The 8,050-nt window shown below is 43.2% G+C and overlaps 2 pseudogenes across 2 annotated transcripts; both read left to right on the top strand.

The window, feature by feature from the left end:
- Positions 1 to 423: 423 nt before the first annotated feature.
- Positions 424 to 7,201, top strand: LOC311361845 (annotated as a pseudogene). The gene is made up of 9 exons: positions 424 to 609; positions 766 to 791; positions 3,472 to 3,681; positions 3,764 to 3,865; positions 4,127 to 4,206; positions 4,477 to 4,510; positions 4,614 to 4,685; positions 4,841 to 4,885; positions 7,167 to 7,201. The product of its transcript is annotated as an uncharacterized misc_RNA (transcript).
- On the top strand, positions 1,070 to 2,966 carry LOC311362508 (annotated as a pseudogene). The gene has a single exon. The product of its transcript is annotated as an uncharacterized misc_RNA (transcript).
- Positions 7,202 to 8,050: the final 849 nt, after the last annotated feature.

Raw genomic sequence — 8,050 nt, 5'->3', positions numbered from 1 at the left:
CTTGAAGGCAGTCAAGGCAGATGTGGAGGTCCGTTTTAGAGATCTGGACCAGTTAGCCGTCCCCGATTGGGTAATGGAGCCGCTCCAACAAGACGCTGCCAGCAGTGAGGAGGCTATCCAAGAGAGCCTCATTGACGTCCAACATGATGCGGAGGCGATGGCCACGTTCCGTACCTCTGGTTGGCGAGCGTTGTGGATAACCCATGGACAGCGTTTCCCTCAGTTGTGGGACAGAGTTCACCTTCTCCTCCTCGCTTTCCCCACGTCCTATCTTGTCGAGCAGGGATTCAGCCAAGCACTGCACATGCAGTCAAAATACCGCAACCGCCTAAACTTGATTAGCTCTGGTGCTCTCAGATTGAAATTGACATCTCAATGTCCAGACGTCAAGACGCTAGCAGCGGGACAACGAAGACCTTACGGATGGCACAAGCATGCGATTTGTTCACTCTAATGTATTTACAATGCAAAAACACTGGAAACACAAACTAGTTGGAATACGGACACTGCAAACCCTCTCCATCCAGCTCTCCAAGAAGCAGTTGACAACAACGGAGACCCTACAGATAAGGCAAGCCTGTGATTGGTTCACTCGCTACAAATTAAACGGTAAGGGAACTCATTTCAGACAAAGCATCTTTGCACTTTTGTTTTATCAAATGTATCTGATGTGTTTGCACAAATAGAAAGTAGGCTAATTGAATACAATCAAAACTAACTTTTTTTTTTTTTTTTCTTCATTTGCATATTTATGGGACACTGAAGACCATTCAAAGCTCACTGCAGAGAAGGTACTGTGAAGGCACACAGTACCAGAAAAGGTACAAAAGTGCTTTTGTATCCAATACACACCGAGATGGCCTCTTATTGGACTAAAAGGAGGCGAGTCTTGTCAAAAGCAAGGGAGACAGAGAACAAAATTTTGCAGCAATTTAATTTGACCGTTAATCAGGCTGAAAATGCCCCCCCCTGATGAAAGCTTACCAGATCAGATTGAGACATCAGAATCAGAATTCGAGAACAGTCCAGAAAAGGTACAAAAGTGCTTTTGTATCCAATACACACCGAGATGGCCTCTTATTGGACTAAAAGGAGGCGAGTCTTGTCAAAAGCAAGGGAGACAGAGAACAAAATTTTGCAGCAATTTAATTTGACCGTTAATCAGGCTGAAAATGCCCCCCCCTGATGAAAGCTTACCAGATCAGATTGAGACATCAGAATCAGAATTCGAGAACAGTCCTTGCCAAAACACTACAGGCAGTGATGTCAGTGAAAGAGAGGATTTTAGTGGGTTATCCTGCTCTGATCAAAGTGAAAGTGAGCCTGAGGAAATTAGTTTACAAGAGAAATTAAAGCAATGGGCATCAACTTTTGGCATTACTCTTGTTGCAGTTACCGCTCTGCTCTCAATATTGCGAGTACACCACCCTGAGCTTCCTAAAGATGCCAGGACACTTCTTGGCACTCAAAAGAAAATATCACCATTTTGGATTGGCTAAGAGGATTTTATCCAAATTGAATTCGATCCATTTGCCTAGCTCCCTTCAGACAATTCGATTACAATTCAACATTGATGGCTTACCCATTTTCAAGAGTTCAAAAGTTCAGTTTTGGCCAATTCTTTCAATGCTTGATTGTGATTACACAAAAACCCCTTTTATTATTGGTCTGATTTGTGGAACTGGAAAACCATCTGTCTATGACTACCTAAAATAATTTGTTGATGACCTCACCCAGCTATTGAGCAATGGAGTGACCTTCAGAGGTAAACCTCTCAAGGTGATGGTGTGCTCCTTCATCTGTGATGCTCCAGCACGTGCTTTTGTCAAACAGATGAAGTCCCACAATGGCTATTCTGGGTGTGTGAGAAGTGCACTCAAGTTGGCGTGTGGCGAAATAAAATGACATATCCCGAGATGAATGCCACGCTTAGGTCAGACACAGATCACCACCTGCAACCTAGTCCCCTTACTGGCATTGTTCAGATGGTAACCCAGTTTCCCATTGATTACATGCACCTCTGCTGTTTGGGTTTAACAAGAAAACTCATTCTTTTCTGGATGAAGGGCAAAAGCCTGGCCATAAGACAGCCATCTCATATCATCTCAGCTATATCAACTAAACTGATTGCTCTCCGTCCCCATATTCCATCTGAATTTGCCCGAAAACCACGAGAGCTGACAGAGATAGACAGATGGAAGGCCACAGAACTAAGGCAGTTCATGATTTACAGTGGACCTGTGGTCCTAAAGCACAGTCTACCAGAAGAGGTTTTTGAGAACTTCCTGTTGTTTTCCGTGGGTGTGTTCTTATTACTCAGCCCCAACCTCTCTGCACCCATGATTGATTTTGCCAATAGAGTCCTAACAGCATTTGTTAAAAACTTTGGAGATTTATATGGTCAAGGGGAAATTGTATTTACAGTTCATCAGGTGATACATCTAGCTGATGTGTACAGACAGTTTGGTGCCCTTGACCGTGTCTCTGCATTTCCCTATGAAAATTTCCTTGGAAAAATAAAAAAAATGTTGCGAAAGCCTCAACTACCATTACAACAGGTAGTCAAGAGACTGTCAGAGCAGCATCATACGGTTACTCCACCTTCAAGTAAGTAGCCCCTTTTATTTCACATACACCAGGATGGCCCATTGCCTCTACAACTCAGTAATGTCAAACAGTACCCAAAGGCAGTAACAACAAATGTTTGCCTGTCAACAAAGACTGGGAACAACTGCATCCAAAACATTGTGCTATCCTCTGGTTCAGTGTTCATCATCTACCGACGATTTGGGTACAAAGAATCCCATTTCACATATCCCTGCCCCTCCTCTCGAATAGGCTGTTTTCAGGTCCATACGTTGGCCGATGATCTTGAGATTGGGCTCCTTGGGGACATCATGAGAAAATGTGTGCTTTTTCCAGACCAAGACCATTATGTTGCCATCCCTCTTCTTCACCAATCCTAATTCTGTATCCTCTGCAATCCAAAAAAATAAGAAAGAAAAAAAAAGATTGTTTGTGATTGAACCTTTTCTTTATATAAAATACACCAGTCCTAAATTCAAATGAATGAAAGAAATTCTTTAAAAAGAAAAAAAAACGATATAAACAAAAAGCCAAAAAAATATCTGAGTGGTGACAAACTGCTGTAAATCAGTTGTGAATGATCTGAGTAGCTAGAGTGCTTCAGCTGAGTAGCATTGTATACTCTTCCCTTTGAAGATAGTTAGGCTTAGATAGAAACAGGTTTCAGAGTATGTCTTCACTCAAGTTAAGCTGGTGTATGCAGTTCTCTCACCACTCATGATAGTGATCACTGTTGATCTTGCAATATATATGTAAAAATATGTAAATATGTAAAATATACAACAACAATGACTTTGATATATAGGCCAAATATATTTCGAAGGCTTCTTTTACACACTCCAAACACAGCTATTTTTTATTTTCATTCATTCACCTGATAGAGAGATGGCACAGGTGTGGAAGGTCGTCGAGTTCAGAGACAAGAGCACCGCCATAGTGCCAAGCAGCTGGAGGAGGAGGCAGGGGAGTCATGGAACTGTTTCTGGCCTCCTAGCTCTTATGACTACTTCCGGCTCCAGAAGGCCGTTGCACACCACCTTCCTCCAGGTGCAGCGTGGGACGTGCACAGTGACGTTAGGGTCTTGGTTAGCTGTGGTAAGGAAAAATGCTGCATATGAAAACATTTCTATAAGATTCAACTTGCTAAATTTCACAAATGCATGCCATTCGCTTTCAGCAACATATGTAAAGGCAAAGGACTACCTGAAAAAGTCCTTACAGTGCTTAACATCGGATATACAGTCAGAGGCTGAAGACCCCACCAGAAGGAAAAAAAAAGGTAAAAAAAACAAACAAACACGTTTCTCTCCTCTCCAGAGGTGGATGAGGCCACACATTCACACTATCCACCAGACCCACCCAACCCTATCCCCTCCCTTCAATTGATGCGCTCCAACCTCATGGGCTGCTGAGAGAGAATGGCATAAAACTAACAACCCGTTAGTTAGTCGTTAGTATCAGACTTGACACAATACCAGTAACTATTATCATATTGTGCATACAATGTCACAGCAGCGAAAAAGTCTTGTTACATGACAAGATTCACATACAACTGACACCTGGAAACTGTTCTCTTTCAAATATCTACTAAACCCTCCACCTCTTGCTACAAACCTAAGAGTAGACAGTTCTCTGAACCATCCACATACAACTTATCATCCCTCACTACCTTCGAAAAGCTCCTGAAAACCGAGCTGAACACCTCTTGTCCTAACATTTTTTATAATGTTGTAGCTTAAATGTTAGTCCTCTTGTTGTAAATCGCTTCAGATCAAAGCATCTGCTAAATGCATAAATGTATATGTTTATATATCTCATATATATTAGTATTTCTGGTGTTGCTGACCCACCCACCCACTGACTGCCATGACTGTCCTTGCTTTGTTCCAGACCACTAGGGGCCCGCCGCAACATTTTTTTGAAGGTGCAGACCTTTAGTTAAACTGAACAGCAATGAAACATTTTAGAAACAGCTGTTTGACTGCCCATTTAGTCAAAAATTAAACTGGCACTTCTTATGCTTCAAGGTGTGGACACTGATGATGAGGCACCCCCCCCCCCAAGGAAAACGGCACGACCATCTGTAGATGTAGGGCCAGGTAGGAGGGGCTAAAAAATGTGTTGTATGTGTTTACTGATTAATGCCTGTCAAACTGAAATGTGATGGTACTTTGAAGGCCATTTGAAACAACACTATGTTTAACACAAATGTTAGAATCTTATTCCGTTTTGAAGTTGTTGTTTTTTTCCCCAGAGAGTGATAGTGAGTGGCTATTTGGGCCATCGACCACCCAAAGAGGTACTTACCAATAATTGTTTCTCATTCATAGTTTTCCCCATCTGCCCCATTGATCATTGCTACCAACTACACGTTTGTTGACACATTTCCTGTGCATCGTCTGGATTGTTGGTCTGTGCGCTTGTTCCTCCCGCCTCGTGCACACTACCTCCGTCAATGGACGGATCTCGTTGATTTTGCACGGGGCACCCTCGAAATGCATTCTGGGTCCGTCCGTTCTTTCGGCTCCGTGGCCTGCGTCAAAAGTTGTTCGGGAAGCGACAGGTCCGTCGCCCAATCAGATCGCGGTTATGCAAATACACTAGCGTGCCGCTACTTGGACTCTGTCCAATGAAACGGTCTTTGTGATACAACCCGCCGTGGAAATGTCAAACAGCCGGCCGGCAGCGGGGGGTTTAAGAATGGATTGAAGAATTACCTCCGTCAGACGATTTCATTGGACAGAGTCCAACTAGCGTCCCAGTAGTGTATTTGCATAACCGCGATCTGATTGGCCGACGGATCGGTCAGATCCAACATTTCTCAACTTTTGACGCAGGCAACGGAGCCGACTTGACGGACCGTGGCCGGCGTCAAAAGTTGAAAAATTTTCAACCCTTCGGGCAGCGATGGATCCGTCAGCCAATCAGATCGTGGTTATGCAAATACACTAGTGGTGGTCTCTGTCCAATGAAATCTTCTTTGTGTTACAACCCGCCGTGGATATGTCAAAAAGCCTGCCGGCAGCAGGGGGTTTAAGAATGGAGGAGAAAGTTATCATTGCTGTGGGCACTGGGCAATCGCCGAATGGGGCGGGGGGACAACACTCCTTGCTACTACGGGATCCATTTTGCAATAACAACAACAAGCAGGAAGACGCAGGAAAAAGCCGGGTTTATAACGCCTGGTGCATTGACGCCTCGTGCACACAAGTTTGTCAACGGATGACCGAGGGCGTGTCTGAACGATGGACCTACAATGCATTTCGAGAGCGCCATGCAAGTCACGGACGCACAGTAGTGTGAAACAAACATCATTCAGTCGTATTTCAGGACACTTATAATACTTCTGTATTTCTTTTTAGGCGCCGCAGGATCCTCGACCATGACTGTGCGTGTAAATAATAATTATATTCGTTAAAATAAGTAGGGTTAATGGGTTTGGGTTGCTTGTTGTTAGTGTGTAGTTGTGTGTTGTTCTGTTGTGTTCATTATTGTCGCCACCGTTGTTGTGTGATGTTTGTTTGTAGGATGTTCTATTTGAGAGGTGCCAATAAAGGTAGTCTGCGTCGAGGGGTGTACGGGCGCAGAACTACAGTGAAATAAAGCCTGACTCTGTGTACTTTTTGGCCGCTGCTAGACCTACAATATGTTTGACAATAGCCTATTTTCTGTGTATTCATGTATTCATTCGATTAGAGCCCTGAAGGAGATTCAGTAGCCTAAAAAGGGCCTTTATTGTACTAATTTAATTGTAGAGTAATGTCATGATGTTCTGTAAATAAATCAGGGAGTGAAGAACCAACATCGACCAAAATTCGACCATAATCACTAGTTGAATAAAGGTTGAAACGGGGTTGACGCGCCGTCGTCAGTCGTTGAATCGACGTGGAACAGTATGAGCAAACTGCTGTTGAATCGACGTCCAGTCTCAACCCTGATTCAACATGTTTTGGTTGAAAAGGCGGAGGTTGATTCACCGTTGATTCAACGCTCTTTTGCTGTCTGGGCTGTTTCTATTTCTGCAAGTTCTTGTGAATGTACAAAACCACTCAAAGCCCACACGACCGCCCGTTTGAGCATTTTCTAATGCTTTGTAAGTGAAGCATGTGTTCACAAGGTAACAGTCCCAAGCGGTTCAAAGTTGTAAACAAATGCCATACACGAACCAACTGTTCTCTCAGGATCAAAGCCAGAGTCATCAACTCTTCAAAAATGATGATTAATGAAATGATGATGAGAATAAGTGTATTTTTTGAGTGGAGATGGTAACATGACAACTTTTTTAAATTACAGAGAACAATTGAGGCTATGGCCACTGAATTACTGGGCGCACTAGCGAGGGGTACCTCCAATGCCACCCCAGCTACCCCTGCCCCCACCCCTATCCCGACTGCCACTACTGTATCTGACTTGGCAAGTCGGGTTAATGTGTCTGTAAAGAGGTAGGCTAGAACTGCACGTTTTTATAACAACCTTAAAAATTGTAACCATTATGATTATTATTTTTTTTTTTAGTGAATGAATGAAATGAAATGATAATTCCCTTGTGTTGTGTATGTTTTGTGTCTCACACTTTGTAGGCAGTCTCCTGGGATGTTCCAGCAAAGGGAGGTGAAGCGAGGAAAGGGGAGGTTTTTCAGTCCCGCAAGGAGCCCTGCTCCTGTCAAGAACACTGCGATTACAGTTTTTGCATTACCGGGGCCCACAAGTGTGACACCAAAGGGAGGAAAAGAACTGGAGTTCTCCCGTGCAGGGTTAGGTCGCAAGGTGATCCCTGTGTCGGAGGACAGCAAACATTTAGAGGTTTTAGTTTTTAAATACTGATTACAACTTACAATAACAATTTATAGCTTGTCCATTGCTGACAGTGCCACTCAGTTAGATAACTCCTTAACGCCTTTTAATTATATCTTTAGATTGTGTCACTGATGGAGAATAACTTCACCGAACTACAGCCTTTACATGGTCGCTGGATGTTTCATAAAGCAACAGGTACTGATCACAGAATCTTTACGGATAGAGTCTGTATTCCTACAGCTGATTTGATGTTCTCCACTTCTCCACGAGTCGTATTGTAATGACATCTGTTTTTGATTTAGGAGGCTGTGGCCAGAGGAGACTGACAGTAGTACCGCTTGATGCCGAGGGTTACTCTGGCCAGCAGCTTAAAGCTGCATCCAACAATGGAAAAAACATCCTTTTTTTTTTCAATAAAAATAATTTAAAAAAATAATAAAAGCTTTCAAAGCAGTCAATAATACGGCTTTTAAGTCTGACGTCACTCACGACTTCCGGGTCCAAACCTAAACATTCTCTCAAAATGACAGAACCAGTGAACATTTTCACGATCACCTCCTTTTTTAGCGAGGTGCCAACTGCTGTACAAAAGGGTCTGAACTCATTTAATTCAAACCGAGTTGTCAGTGTGTGTGTGTGTGTGCTTCCAGGGGGCATTATAAGGGGT

This window comes from Micromesistius poutassou (genome assembly GCF_964030765.1).
Source record: "Micromesistius poutassou genome assembly, chromosome: 17".
Classification (NCBI taxonomy): Eukaryota; Metazoa; Chordata; class Actinopteri; order Gadiformes; family Gadidae; genus Micromesistius; species Micromesistius poutassou.
This window is presented reverse-complemented; position numbering and strand designations above follow the sequence as displayed.